Raw genomic sequence first — 16,428 nt, 5'->3', positions numbered from 1 at the left:
TAAATATAATCTGATTATGTAACTATATGTCTGATCACATCTTTCATGTAGGAATTAAAATAATAAAAAAAAAATCTATTTTTAAGTAGGGAAATAAGAATTAAAATTTATTTAGTAATGCTATTAAGTAATTCTTGATCTCTTTCTAGGTAGACAGATACATCCATTCATACAAGCCTAGCTAGCTAGGAATTCATATTCCAACACAAAAAACTAGGCCTCCTTCCTTTATTCTATCATTTCAAAATTCTTAAAAATTTCTGACAAGTACATACTCAGAAATTCTTAACAAATTTTCTAGGTAAATAGCTTTACTGATTAATTAACCCACATCTTAATTAAAAGTATTATGGTACTTAGGCTGTTTGTTGGGGTAGAAAAGCCCAAAATTTCTCTGTTTCTTCCCCAGTTTTGTTGTTCTCATCAAACATAGCAAACAAGTAAACCTCTATAGCCTTTCCAGGCCTCTTTGGAGTCCCACTCCCTGCCTTCACATGCTTAATCATATTCTAAGTCTCTGCATTCTGCTTTGTAGTTCCCTCATGACCTTGAGACGGCCACCCGGTCTCTGATACCACGATCTCCACCCCGGTCCGCCTGCCTTCTCGACGGCCGAGTACATAGCATCCAACAAGGCATCAAAAAGGTTCTGGTAACCAGACTGATCACCTGAGGCAGTGAACAGGGCATATGTTTTCTAGCAGTGGAGACTTGTTGGCGGCTAGGAATTGAATGATCGGTTCCATGAACGACTTGACACCACCGTCGAAAGAGCCTTGCGATGGTGGATATGGGTTGCTTACTAGTGCCAAGTATGTTGCAGTTGAGACCTTGATTTGGTCCTGTTTTATTCAACAAAAAATGTGAATAATAAAACTACATTAATAATCTATCGATTAATATAATTGACATTAAAATTCTAAATAATATTTTTCTCAATAAATATGATCAAATAACTTAGTTACTTCTTCTTTAATTGTATCCTCTTCTCTCTAATTTGATCATACTAGTTATGAAAAACTAATTCCTTTTTGTATATAATTTAATTCTTTTTAATATGTTTTATAGATATAAAGTGGACCACTACTATTTTTTAGAAAATGGATCAACTCCTCGTATTGGACTAAAAGGCCCAATACAACCTCAACTGTCCATCTTCTAATACCCTCCAAGTAAATGATTATATTAAGTTGAGCAAATATGGATAATTATATAATTGAATCAAATTTATTTTAAAAAACTAAACTCTACATAAGATTTTAAAATATACCATTCATTTTTTTAAAACCAGTCAGTCTGTTTGATTTGACTTTTTTGAATTAAATTTTTTGAAAACTGAATTTTTTGGTTTTCATGTTTTTTGATTTTTAGTGAATGTTTTTAACATTTTAAACATTTTTTTTTTTACTTTTTTAGATGCATCTTACTTAGATGTATCTAAAATGTAAAAAATTTGTGAAAATTTATTTTAAAAAAATAATAAATACATAAAAATATAAAAAAAAATATACTGAATTCTCGTATTTTTTTTTATATTTTTGGTATTTAGTGAATTTTTTAAAGTTTTTTTCACAAATTTTTTACTTTTTAAGTATATTTATGTTAGGTATGTATAAAAATTTAAAAAAAATTCTTAAAATATTAAAAAAAATTAGTAAAAAAAAAAAATACGGAAAACAAAAAAGTAAAATTTTCTGAAAAGTATTTTTGGAAAACTCTAACCAAGTAAAGTGAATGCAATTCAATTATGTGACTAATGATCAAGTTAAAATTCTTTTACAATAATGATCAACTTGCTAGACACTAAAAGGTAAATGATTCAGATCATCGAATTAAGCCAGAGTGGGCCCACATCACATAAATTGACCCTCTAGTCCAAGGAAACTTCTTTATTTCAAAAAAAAAAAAAAAAAAAAAAACCCTACACGATTGAGACTACATAATTTAGAAATGAGTAATGATATTATGCTAGGAACCGCAAATGATTTACCAAAATTTCCACCAAATCACTCACGTGCCTCTAGCATTTTAGTTTAGAAATAAATGCTTGCCGGTAAACCCAAGGCTGCAATTGCATTGTAGACGTTTTTCATGGCGGGAAGGACAAATTGAACATATGGAGCAGTGTTGGCCTTGTTGGGATCCACTTCGTTTCCAACTGCGATGTACTGGAACTTGACGCTCGAGAAATAGTTTCCAACATTGTTTTGGACCCATTGTGATGTGGCCAAAGGATCAAACCCAAGAGCTAGAAGGTCGGAGTTGGGGACGTCGAGGACTAATTCAATGTTGGAGCCCCTCAGGGCTTCGAAGGTCGATGACTTTGGACCATACATTCTCATCCTTCCAAAGCCGTTGGATTGGTAGAGTTGTACAACTTCTTGATCCGATGGTAAGTTGTCGCCTTTTGTCCATTACAGACTCGTATGGATTGTGCATCTGCAATGGTGACATTTTTGTGAGAAAAAACGCTAAACATACAAAAATTTTGTACAAAATGATGTGGAGTGATTTTTTTTTTTTTTGGAATTATGAAATATAATGTTAGGCTTTTTGAGTTTTAATGAATGAATAAAAATGGGTCACCTCAGGTTATCGACTCAGACTCTCTGTTTCCTTTGTTAAAATGGCATAAGCTTATTATATAATTTGTCTTGTTTACTTTTTACATACTATTTCAATATATACATATCTATAATATTGAATGAATCCATTTAGAAAAATTTCATATGTAACAAAAATGTAGACACCTGAATTTAAGATAATTATACCCGATAGCATCCTATTTGAAAAAGAAGAAGAAGAAGAAAATGCTCCAATGTGTATGTGGAGTGAGTGAATGGATCAAATATTCAAGATCAAGAAGGCGTACAAATATGCCCTTAAACAAACAAATCTAAAAGATGGGTCATTAAACAAAAATATACAAGACATCAATGATGTACAAACAAAAATATTATATACAAATTAGATGTAAAATGATGTAGCAGAATTATAGATTAATCTCTTTAAAACAAAAACAAAAAACCTATTAAGATGCTTATTAATAATTAGATATCCGGACTCTAAAATTAACGGTCAGATAACTGTTCAATGGCCCATTTGAGTTTGACCTTAAATCTTATTCTCAAGTCTTCACCGTTCGGCCAAATCCTTTAGAACTGTTACCAAGGTTCTAAATATCGGCCCGTACGTGCTGTACCGGCCGGTTCGTACCGAAAAATGGGAGTGCTGAGTCGGATACTCATCGGTATACCGGTGAGAATGAATTTTGCGTCTGTAGCGGCCGATTCCCGATACGTATCGGCCTGAATCCGATACGTGAGCGATATAGCTCCGATACAGTCTGATACGGCTGAGAACGAGCAAAGCACCTGCAAAAATGCTCTGTTTATAATGCTCTGTCTTTTCTAATCCCATGCTCTGATACAGCTTCGATACATTCCCATCCCATGCTCTGTTTATTAGGAGCATTTATAATGCCCTGTTTTTTCTTTTGGTTGAAGAAGTCATGGTTTTGCTTGTAAGGTGTGTTCGGTTTCTTTATAATTTGTTTTTTTTTCTTTTTTCTGTGGTTATTTTTTTATTTATATTATGGTATGGGATGAGAATGAGATATATTTTAATATATATTTATAATTCTTCAAATATTTATATGCGATTATGACTGAAGCGAATGATTTATTTTCATGTCCCTCTTTCTCTTATTAATTTTTTGTGCATGTGGAAGTATTTCATTGTTGAAAATAAGTAAAAAAATACTTCCACATCAATTTTATATTAAAAGTTTAACATATATGCCAAATAAAAGCTTGAGACTAAAATACATACATATCATTTAGTTGAAAATGAGTCAAAAGTGCCTCTATATATCAAAATTTTGATTAAAATGTGGTAAATTAAGGCTAAAAGAGTAAAAAAATGTATAAAATTGAGTTTTAGAGGGATTGTTGATTTTTGAAATTTCACAGCCGCGACGCCCAATATCCGATACGTACCGGTCGATATTACCGATACCAATACTCCGCGATCGACACCGTTACGTTACCCGATACCGCGATTTAGAATTATGACCGTTACTAACACATCATGCAAGCGAATGTTTTTATATGAAAATTTTGAAAGAATAATACATTTTCCTATAGAAGATAATATATGTGTGCATGAAGTCGGCATTTTTATTATGCACTTCATAGTTCATATAGCAAAGTGTTAGCATTACTATGCTCTGTATGACATGTGCAAGAGAGAGAGAGAGACCTGTCATATAAATGGTAGGTGAAAACAATACAACTAGCAATACAGAAACCAGAAAAAGTTCCATTTTTGAAAGTGGAGAGGAACAACTAAAACCACACTTCAATTGTTTTTTTTTTTTAAATGGAAGAAGATGTAGAAAACACTACAATCTCCCCTACTTTATATAGAGAGCCAATAATTACTACTACTCTGGAGGACCCAAACTGTTGTCCCTGTCAAAGCACTCCTTTGAAAAGTAAAACTTCAATATGGTAGGTCAGTTAGAACAAGTCTAACAGAAAAACACTACACGAGAATCATTTGACACCATTTATTATTACTACGTATTTTCCACCACTTTTTATACTAAATAAGCTCATCATTTTTCTTCCTTTTCTTCTAATCTTTTTATATCTAATCTTTTTCTTCTTTTTCTTTTTTTCTTTTATTTTTTTTGCATGAATACATTATTATAAAAAAAATGAACCATTTAAATTATCGAAATAACCCACAAAAATAGGCTAGCAATGCTATGTAAATAGAATTTGTAAAAAAACACTTAGAATATTCAATATATAATTCAAATTCATTTAAAATGTATGATTCATCGACTTTAATCTCAATTACATATTATTATATTTCCAAATATATTTCCAAATTTTGTACAAATATTTTTAATGTTTAATTTTAGACCATACCTTTCCTTGTCTCTCCAAATCAACTGACGAGGCTTGAAGGTTCCTATAGCCGAGTCAACAGGGCAAGAAAAACCCAATTGCACGGCACGGAACTCAGGATTTTAGAGGCATAAAAAGTTTTAAAATGAGGTATAAAAATATTATGGTGTTACATATATCAATTAATATATTAATTAGTGTACCAACATATATTATGACATTATTACTGACTCCACTCATTATATAAATTATAAATACTCAAAACCTCTAAAATTATGTCACATCACCTGTTAGTACATTAATTGATATACCAATTGGTACATATAACATTATATTCATAATGAAACAATAATTTGAGAGAGTGATAGAGAATAGAGAGAGAAATACTGAATTGTTCAGTTGTTGTATATCTGTATAATTACAAGGAGATTTACACCTCTCTTTTATAGAGAGGAAGAGGGACATTGGGTGCCGTTGCACCGAAAGCATAAAGAGAGAGAGAGGGAACAACAATTATGAAAGCAGCATAAACATAATAATGGACTACAATGATGACTAACACTATTAATATACAATATGAATATACAATATACTAACATCCCCCCGCAAACTCAAGGAGGGAAAGCATCAACCAAGTTGAGTTTGGAAACAAGATCATGAAAGCGGCCAGGAGGATGAGCTTTAGTGAAGATATCAGCGGGTTGATCGACTGAAGCAATAGGAAGAAGATGAACAGTACCACAGGTAACATGCTGGCGAATGAAGTGACAATCAATCTCAATATGTTTGGTGCGATCATGAAAAACATCATTGTGAGCAATCTGAATGGCACTCTGATTGTCACAATAGAGAGGGGTAGGACCAGAGGAAGAAACACCCATATCAGTAAGGAGCCAGCGAAGCCAGAGAAGTTCCTGAGTAGTATCAGCAAGAGCTCGGTATTCAGCTTCGGTACTAGAGCGGGCAGTGAGGGATTGTTTTTTGCTACGCCAAGCAAGAAGAGAATCCCCTAAGAAGAAGCAGAAACCGGTGGTAGAGCGTCGATCCGTAGGATCCCCAGCCCAATCAGCATCGGAAAAGGCACGCAGTTCAAGAGAGGAGGAAACAGAGAAGTGAAGGCCATGGAACAGAGTGCCTTTGAGGTAGCGAAGGATGCGGAGTAGAGCAGTATAGTGGGGAGTGCGGGGAGCCGACATGTACTGACTGACAATGTGAACAGCATAGGCAATGTCAGGACGAGTGACTGTGAGGTAGACAAGACTGCCGACGAGCTGGCGATAAAGAGTAGCATCAGAGAGAAGAGTCCCATCGAGAGGAGTGAGACGAATCTGAGGATCAACTGGAGTAGAGGTAGTTTTGCAATCATTAAGACCAGCACGAGCCAGAAGATCGGATGTATATTTGGCCTGGGACAAATAGGAACCAGTAGAGTCATGAGAGACTTCAAGGCCTAAGAAGTAGTTAAGAGTACCAAGGTCCTTCATTTCAAACTGTCGGTGGAGAAACTGTTTGAGGTGGAGAATACCAGCTTCATCATTACCAGTGATAATCATATCATCCACATATAGAAGAAGAAGAGTGGTACCATGAGAAGTAGATCGTATAAAAAGAGCTGAGTCATAGGAGCTAGAGGTGAACCCGAAGTCATGAATGGTAGAACTGAACGTAGCAAACCAAGCACGAGGCGCCTGCTTGAGTCCATAGAGAGCACGCTGTAGTTTGCAGACCTGATGAGGTTGAAAAGTGGACCCAGGTGGAGGTTGCATGTAGACCTCCTCAAGAAGATGACCATTGAGGAAAGCATTTTTGACATCCATCTGAAAGAGCCCCCAGTGGCGAGCAGCAGCAACGGCAAGTAAACTGCGAACAGAGGTAAGTCGAGCAACAGGAGAGAATGTCTCCTCATAATCAATACCATATTCCTGGTTGAAACCCTTGGCAACAAGACGAGCTTTGTAGCGTTCAATAGAGCCATCAGAATGTGTTTTGATTTTGTAAACCCATTTGCAGCCAATTGCAGTCTTGCCAGGAGGAAGATCAACAAGATCCCAAGTATGAGCTTTGTCCAAGGCCTGGAGTTCATCAGTCATAGCTTGCTGCCAAAGAGGATTAGTACAAGCCTCACGATAGGAGGTAGGTTCATAAGTAGAGAAGGCAGCAGATCCAACAATATAATCACGAAGATGGAGAGGAGGTTGAGTTACCCGGCGTGGTCGACCCGTAGGAGGATCGGTGGGAGGAAGAACCGGTGGAGAAGGAGGTGTGGCAATAAGAGGTAGACCTTCAGAGGGAGCAGGCTGGACAGAATCAGGAGTCAGCAAGGGCGTCTCGATGAATGAAGACCCTGTATCAAAATCAGCAGAGAAAAGATCGATGGAAGGATTAGTAAACAGTACAGAAGTGGAAAGTGTGGGTAGGTGAAATGAGGAGAGCGAGGAAAACATTTGGTGTTCCCAGAAAACGACATGGCGAGAGATACGAAGACGTTTAGAGATAGGATCCCAACAGCGAAAGCCTTTATGTTCAATTCCATATCCAAGAAAGCAACAAAGACGAGAACGAGGTTCAAGTTTGGTGTGTTCATGAGATTGAAGAAGAACAAAGCAGGCAGAGCCAAAAACCCGGAGATTGGCGTAAGGAGGAGGAGTGCCATGCAGACGTTCAAAGGGAGTTTGATTAAGGATGACAGGGGTAGGAGCACAGTTGATAGTGTAAACAGCAGTGAGGGCAGCTTCCCCCCAAAAGTTTTCAGGACAGGAAGAAGACAGAAGGAGAGCACGAGTAGTGTCAAGGATATGCCTATGTTTCCGTTCAGCGCGACCATTTTGCTGGGACGTGCCAGCACAAGAACGATGAGGCAGTGTACCATGATGCTGAAGAAAGGAAAGGAAATCTGAATCCCGATATTCCATGGCATTGTCAGAGCGAAAAATTTTGATGACTTTAGAGAATTGGGTGTGGACCATTTGGGCAAAGCGATAATAAATGTGTTTAAGTTCAGACCGATGTTTCATGAGAAAAAGCCAAGTAAATCGGGAAAAATCATCAATAAAGACAACAAAATAACGAGATCCCCCCATAGTAGGAGTAGGGGAGGGTCCCCAAATATCCGAATGTATAAGATCAAAAGGTGCAAGGGAAACAGAAGTACTTTTATTAAATGATAAAGCAGGTTGTTTAGCAAGTTGACAGGGTATACAATCGAAATGATCGGGAATTACATGACCCAACTGTCCACTAGAAACCAAAGACTTTAAGCGATTAACAGAAATATGCCCTAAGCGACAATGCCAAAGATGAAAGGGAGATAATGAGGAAGTAGAGGTAGGAGCAGCGATCTGAGGAGAGGTAGGAACATGAAGGTGAATGAGTTCATAGAGACGTCCATGCTTACGGCCGATCCCAATAGTCTGCCCCGTCTGAGGGTCCTGTACCAAACAATCAGTAGCAGAAAATGTGACAGTTAGACCAAGTTCACATAATTGACCAATGGAAATAAGATTTAAAGTGAGAGCAGGGATATGATAAACTTGAGGTAGAGATAAAGAAGAGGTGGAAACAGTACCAACATGACGGACAGACATGAGGGAACCATCAGCAGTATGAATGGAGGGAAAAGGAGGAGATGAGGAGGAGGAAGAAAAGACAGTAGAACTGGAGGTCATATGATTACAACAGGCAGAGTCAAAATACCAAGAAGAGTTACCTGGGATTACAGACAAAGCAGTAGGAGGAGGTGTACCAGATGAGGAGAGAAGTTGTTTGAGCATGGCCTCTACATCTGTCGGAGAAAAGTGAGATGTAGACGGAGCAGGTGACTCAGAGAACTCCGCAGAGGCAGAAGCATCAGTGTGATGAGACTGATTCCCGGAAGCAGCGGCAGCAGTGTGATGAGACTGATTCCCGGAACGATGAAAGTTTCCCCGGGAAGAGCCACCGCGAGAGGAGTGGCTGTTGGAGGATGATCGGGAAGGATTGCGATAACAATCCTGTTGTAGATGACCAGGACCAAGTTTGTTGCAGTAGCGGCAGGATCTGACGGGGCAGTTGACCAGGAGATGGGTTGAAGAAAGGCCCCGATTCTGACAATAGAGGCAAGCAGTGGGCCGCTGGGTAAATGATGGCCGGGACGGAGGAGTGGCAAGAACAGAGTCCACATGATGAGTTTGAAGTGTACCAAGACGAGTCTCCTCTGAGAGCAACTCCGAAATTGCTTGTTCAAGAGTGGGCAATGGATGGCGATGAAGCAGAGAGGCACGTACGGGCTCAAAGGAGGAAGTAAGAGCCATGAGAAAGTGCACCAATCTTTGCTGGTTGCGATAGATAGTAAATAAAACAGCATCTTCGTGGTTATGCCAAGTTGGTTCCGAAAGAGCAAGCTGATCCCAAACAGAGTACATTTGAGAAAGGAAGTCATTAATGGACTGAGTGGATTCTTGGCGCATGCGATGAAGTTGGTTCTGAAGTTGATATTGATGGGCAAGACCAGTAGTCTGGTATCGTTCTTTCAAAAAATTCCATATGTCCTTTGCAGGAGTATTTACAGAGTCAAGCTGAAAGCGACCAAACTGAAGACTGATAGAGGTAATAGATGTATTACGAAACCAGGTAATGATTTGGTAATTTTTACTGTCCCATTCCTCAAGTTGGTCTTCATATGTAGCAGTATGAGCAGTAGTTTCAGTAGTGACACTGTCTTTAACCGGTTTAGTCACATCCCCGGTGACAATTCGCCAGAGCTTCTTGCCTTTGAGGAAGGAAGACATGGCTTGGGCCCACAGAACATAGTTGGAACCATTCAAAATAACGGAAATGGGATGGGAGGCATCAGGACGATCCATAATACGAGTTGAGTAGGATTTAAAGCAAGAGGAATAGACCTGTAGGAGCAAAATTAGGTAAAACAGAGTGTACCAGTGAGTCCGGAAGGTCGAAAATAGCCAGGAAAGGTATGCTGGACAGAGATGATGTCAGCAATGATGTCAGCGGCGCACGTTAGCAGGCTGCAAGAAGGAGCACGTTAGCAGGAAGCGGCAGCGCACGATAGCGGACAGGCGCAGGCGCGGCGCACGGTAGCCGTTTTGGCGCACGCGGGTGCACTTTAGTGAAGCGGCGCACGAAAGGCGCACAGTAGCAGGCGCGGCGTACGGGAGTGGTAGGGCTGACGTCAGCCGCGGTTGTGTGGGCGCGTGGAGGCGCGTGGCGGAAGCAAGGTGCAACAGATGGCGCGTGCGGGCGCGTGTGAGAGTGGTGACGGAGGTGGTGACGCGCCGAAGACAAAGGTGGCGCGTGAGGGCGCGTGGAGCGTGTTCTGAGGACGGGCTTGGTGCCGTTGGAATCGTGAGGAAATTCCGAGCGGTTTGATGTATGCCACTGTGTACGGGACTAAACACCAAAATTGAAAATTGCCAGAAATGCAACACTGGGCTCTGATACCATGAAACAATAATTTGAGAGAGTGATAGAGAATAGAGAGAGAAATACTGAATTGTTCAGTTGTTGTATATCTGTATAATTACAAGGAGATTTACACCTCTCTTTTATAGAGAGGAAGAGGGACATTGGGTGCCGTTGCACCGAAAGCATAAAGAGAGAGAGAGGGAACAACAATTATGAAAGCAGCATAAACATAATAATGGACTACAATGATGACTAACACTATTAATATACAATATGAATATACAATATACTAACACATAAAAATAAGTACATTTTCTTATATTCACATTAAATTACAAATCATAATAACTGCAATATAATTTATCTATTAAAGTGAGATAATTTGAGTTATAATCGATACTTTTTTAGATAATTAAGAACATTTATAATAGAAGCAATATTAAAACCCACAACAATTTATTTCTCAATGAATGTGAATAATTAACTTGCTGGCTATTCTATTTATCTACCTTCTTCGCTACTTTTAAGGTACATTGTTATGAGAAATTTTTTTTTTTTTTTTGGTTCTATTCGGTTTAAATTTTTAATTTTATACTTTGATTACATCTTTTATAAATATAAAAACGGACAATCATTTAATTTTTTTAAATAAATAAATAAATAATAGTTAATTATACTATAAGAAAATAATTTTTTAAAATCGTAGGAGATAACCCGTTTGTCCCGTAAGGTCCCCATAATTGTTGCATTGCACGGGTATTTGTGTTAAATCTTTAAGGGCATGTTTGATTGAAAGGATTAGAGTATGTGATTAGGATTATTAATCCGTGGGCCCAATTATCCTATATTTGTTTTGACATTTTTTTTAGGATTATTAATCCAATGGATAGTTAATCCAACAAATTTATAGGATTATTAGTAATGGGATAGAGGTGGGATTGTGAATACCACACTAATTTCATAGGATTGTTAATACCTCACTATTAGTCTTGTGGAATCAAACATAGCCTAAGTTCTTTGTCCCAAAACAATCGTAATAAACAATTAGGTAAATTACAACACACTTTTTGAGATTTACTTCAAATATGGATTCTCTCATGTGATTTTAAAAATCATATCATGTCCCTTTAAGTTTTTAATCAAATAACAAATGGTCTCTTTTATTAATAAATCGTCAAGTCAATTAATAATTTTTAATGATATTATAAATATATTTCAATTAACAATTCTTGTAATTGTATTGTTGTATAGTAGAGTAGTTAAGAATTTTATATTTTTTGTTAATTCAGTCAGATAAAAAAAATTGAAAAAAGAATATTTGTAATTTTTAATAGTATAAGAAGTAATTTGTATTTTAAGTAAATTTGAAAGTTATTTTTGCAATTTACCTTAAACGATTATAATGATTGATTGGATTATGTTTCAAAAAATTATACTCTAAAAATAATAAATAAATAAATAAAATAAAGGATGGAGAATCAGCCGCCAGCTTGCATTTCCTCAAGATTAGGGATAGTCATTTTAATTCGATCCACAGGACCCGTCCATACCTATTTGAATTGGGCGAATTTTACTTCTCCCAACACTTATGTGAGGGGAGAGTGGATTATGTTTTGATGACCCGCAACGGGGGTGGGGGTAGGGCGGAGGCATGTATCGCCTCTCTCGATCCAAACCTAATCCGATATAGTTAATAATATATATGTATATATATAATATAATTAGATATAAGAAAATAATATTAAAAGTCTGTGGTTTTGTTTAAATATAAATAAATAACAATCCTAAAAGGCTTACTGTTTATATTTATGGAAACAAGGAAAATTATTTAGTATGTTAAGAATTTAAATAATTCTCAATTTTTTTGACTATTTGAAATGTGGTTGAATATTCGTGGGTATCGGGTATCCTCAAGTATCCATGAGGACGAGAGTGGAGTTGAAAAATTCCACCTGTAGCAGGGGTGGGGCAGGGGCGGGGGCGGAGTTTGTCCGCGGGGACAAGAGTGAAGAATGACAAACCCGCCTTATGACCAACCCTACTCAAGACTATATATGTCATTAAACCTTTGTTTGGCATGCCAAGCTTTTTAGTTTTTTAGTTATTTTAGTCACAAAAAGACAAAATGGACTTTTTATCCTAATAAGATAAAAAATTACATTCAAATTATAATCATTTTATTTTTTCTTTCACAAAAGTCAAAAAATTTAAAAAATCTATCTCAAACAAAAAAATAATTAAAAAATCAACTCGCATTCCAAAACAACCCGAACAAAGACTTGACTGACCTCAGTGAGTCTACCATCTTGAGCATATCAGAACTACATACCTCTTATAAAAAAGTGAATATTGTCCGATTAGATTCACCTACTTACACATTTCACATCATTTGTCTCCTTTTATCCTTCATTTTCTATCCCTTTAAAAATTATGATGTCAGGCAAAACGGTGATGAGAGAGGGAAGGATGTGGCGGAGAGGTGGCAGTAATGATGATGGCGAAAGGGTGGATGGAATGAAAAATTAGAATTTATAATTTTTAGGATATGATATGAGTATTTCTTAGTAATTTTAAATGGGAATAAAATTGTAATAAAATTTAAAAAAATAAAAAGTGTAATGAGATAATTTTATGATATAAATAGAGGCACTCAATTAATATGTTAGGGTTACGTCAACGATTTACTATAATGGTCTTAGTTGGATTTGCCTATGCAAATGTATGATGATTCATCCCACTAAAAATATCACCACTAATAGCACTAATGCATTAAAAAAGTAAAAAAAAAAAAAAAATACAACTCCAAGACCAAAACATCACATCATTAATGGCGGGATCCACTGCCACCTAATTAGTGGGAGCACTAATTAGTGCTCCCAAGCATTTTTCTTTACCATAATGGTCTTAGTTGGATTTGCCTATGCAAATGTATCATGATGAAATGCACAAATGTATTTTAATGAAAATGTTATCGACACCCGATTAATTTAATTTTTTATAAATATATTTTATTTGATGTTCTCCAAAAATTAAATCGTTTGAATGATCAAAATAGACCATAAAATAAGTTTCACAAACCAACAACAGTCACCTGAGCTTTGCGGACAATAGTGACCCCAAGTCCCAATGTGAGATATCCATGCAATTTTTACAAGAAAAAAAATTAAAAAAATCAACACAATGATGATACTTTCATTCCATATCAATAATAAAAGAGCAATGCTAGGTATCATGAAAAAACTTTCATAAAAATGATTATGAAAAATTTATGACCTTTGGATTACATTTAAAATAAAGCACCACATACTAATTAAGGTAATCCAAGGGTCATAAATTTTTCATGATCATTTTCATGAAAGTTTTTTCATGATCCCTAGTTTTTCTCATAATGAAATGTTGAGTACGCGTTATTCATGATACTCATAATATATAATTATCGTGTGATATTATAAAAACAAAACAAAACAAAAAAAAATTAAAAATCAAGAAGCAAGTTTTGGTCTTATTTTTTTAAAACCAAGGATCTATCAAAGTAGTTTAAAATTTTAAATTTGTCACTGTCAAATTATTTTGATCATAAATTCAGTAAATATAAATGTTTTCAAATTTACTTTTTTTTTTTTTTTTTTTTTGCCCAACAATCAACGAAAAAGATATAATAAAGTATAACATTGCTCATAAGAAGTAACATAAATTTATTAGTAGGAAATAACCTTTAAGGAGATAATTAAACAATCTTTTGATATTGGAATCAAAATTATACAGTAATGCTAACTTATTGATGTCTTAATTTCTTGATAGGTAGATACAATCATGCAAGCCTAGTTAGGAATTCTTACTCCAAAAATAAGGCCTTCTTATTTATTTAGTCTACTAACACAAAAATTAATTAAAGAACTAGATATAGAATGTATATAAAATTTTTAACCATCTATATAATATGGAAGAAAGCTTTTTGAAAATGTCCCAAATATATAAGAGATACATTTGGTTTTAAGGGCCAAGATGAATCCTGAGTTTAGATCAACGGCCAAGATGAATCAAAGATACATTTCCCACCCGTTTGAGTTATCTCTCCCTCTCTCCCACGTCTTCAGCTCCCTCTCTCCCACGTTCTCTGTCAGAGTGTCTCTCATCACCAGTCATTGAAGACCCTTCGAACCCTTTGATACCCACACTCCTCCTTCCCTTACAACCCTTCTCTTCGACCTGACCGAGGCTGTCACCGACCGACCTCCCTCCATCCGACGATCGAGTCGAGTCTCTCTCTCCGACGATCGAGTCTCGCTTCTCGCCGCTCAGTCCCGCCGGACTCTCTTCTGTCTCCGACCCGAACCAGGTATATAACTACAAATTGAAATCTGTTGTTGTAGAATTAGGTTTTTTGTTGTTGTTGTAGAATTTGGGATTTTTTGTTAAGGGTTTTTGTAAGGGAAAAAAAAAAGAAAATTGAAATGTGTTGTTGTAGGGTATACGAGAAGCTCTGTTCGACACTCTGGTATACGAGAAGCTCTCTCTCCAAAACCCTCGCCATACCCGAAAGTAAAACCTCTCTCTCTCTCTCTGTCTCTCTGTTTTGTGGATTGGATTATCAGATCTTGATGGGTTTGTAACAGAAGATTTATTTCACCTGATGATAAATTATTTTAATCTGAGTTTTTTGGGTTATTTCACCTGATTATTTTCAGCAGCAAGATCTGAATTTATCATCATATAAACTCATCAGGTGAAATAATTTATCATCATATAAATTTATCATCATATAAATTCAGATTAAAATTTTAAATAACCCAAAAAACTTAAGCGGGAGAGAGATTACCGAAGATTCAGAGTGAAATATTATGGGTTTGCTGATAATTATTTCTAATCAGGTGAAATAATTATGATAATTATTTCTAATCAGGTGAAATAATTTATAATGATAAATAACCCAAAAAACTATAAATTATTTTGGGTTTGCTGATAATTTATAAGATCTGAATTTATAAATTATTTCTAATAGGTGGAATAGTTGCCTCCAGTATAGAACCAGGTAGCAATGCAGAACAGGTGCAGAATGGAAGGACGCATCAAAAAGAAGCAAACTCGCTTCATCAGGATCCTCAATACGAAAAGCAAGAATTAAAAACCGCCCTGTTGTTGATGTCTAATGGGAGCAGTATGCATTGGGTACGACCTTTATATACATGTATTTCATATTTGTTGACACCTATGTAAACACAATCTTTGCTTGAAATGTGGTTACAACATTTTTACTTGTTTATTAATGAATCATCTTATGTGTTCACAGGTCATTAAGATGGTTATGAAAATGGATGATGCTGAGCCCTTCAATGTTCCAGTGGATCCTGTTGCCCTGGCAATACCTGTAAGTGTAACTTCTTTATAGATGCTTCTCATGTGTATTATTTTAGGAACATGCTGCTAACTTTAAATTTATGGCCACTAAGAATTTCGGGTGCAATATATTTGAACCCAAATGGTTTGGAGGAAACAACTTTCCAGACATTTTGGAGTGGGTTTTATGTTGGTTAGCTCATCATTTGGGGGAGCAGAGTGGAACGTTTTTTTTTCCATTCAATGCTTTTTGTCTTTTTTAAGAGTTAGGTAGGTTAGTTATGAACACTTGGGAGTTTATTACGTAGGATAGGAGAGCAATGCATGGGTTGTTTCTCTATGTTTGAAGTATCATGTTCCTTTTTTCAATTACTGAAAGTGGAAAGTTCAAGGATTGATGGGGATAAGACTTCAAAGTCGAAAGCTTTGGTTGATTCGAAGAGTAAAAGTAGTAGAAAGCACGATGGTGGTGGTGGTGAGAAGATTGAATCAAGTGGGGGTTTAGTGGGAGAGAAAGAAAACAGTAAGAGTAGCAGCAAAGTTAAGGATTCTAAGAATAAGAGTAAGAGTAAGAGTAGCAGCAAAGTTTGAAAAAGATTTGGGGCGAAAAGATAAGGATTCAAAGGAAAAGGAACGTGTGTTGGAGAAGAAGATTCATGAAACAGAGGTAACTGTCGATGGTGAAGAGCGACAAGGCAAACGTGGTAGAGAAAATACGGGTAAGGTAACTAATTGTTGTGTTTTTAGTCGATTGATGATTTGGATTGATGGTGGT

At 36.3% G+C, this 16,428-nt stretch overlaps 1 long non-coding RNA gene and 1 pseudogene across 1 annotated transcript; one reads left to right on the top strand and one right to left on the bottom strand.

Moving 5' to 3' along the window:
* Positions 1-334: 334 nt before the first annotated feature.
* On the bottom strand, positions 335-2,610 carry LOC145788798 (glucan endo-1,3-beta-glucosidase, acidic-like; annotated as a pseudogene).
* Positions 2,611-14,384: 11,774 nt separating this feature from the next.
* Positions 14,385-16,079, top strand: LOC145804650 (uncharacterized). Its single transcript, XR_014346852.1, has 4 exons — positions 14,385-14,655; positions 14,785-14,858; positions 15,319-15,485; positions 15,607-16,079. It is a non-coding gene; the product is annotated as an uncharacterized LOC145804650 (long non-coding RNA).
* The last annotated feature ends 349 nt before the right edge of the window (positions 16,080-16,428 follow it).

Source organism: Camellia sinensis, chromosome 12 (assembly GCF_055761805.1).
Source record: "Camellia sinensis isolate YWXY chromosome 12, ASM5576180v1, whole genome shotgun sequence".
Taxonomy (NCBI): domain Eukaryota; kingdom Viridiplantae; phylum Streptophyta; class Magnoliopsida; order Ericales; family Theaceae; genus Camellia; species Camellia sinensis.
This window is presented reverse-complemented; position numbering and strand designations above follow the sequence as displayed.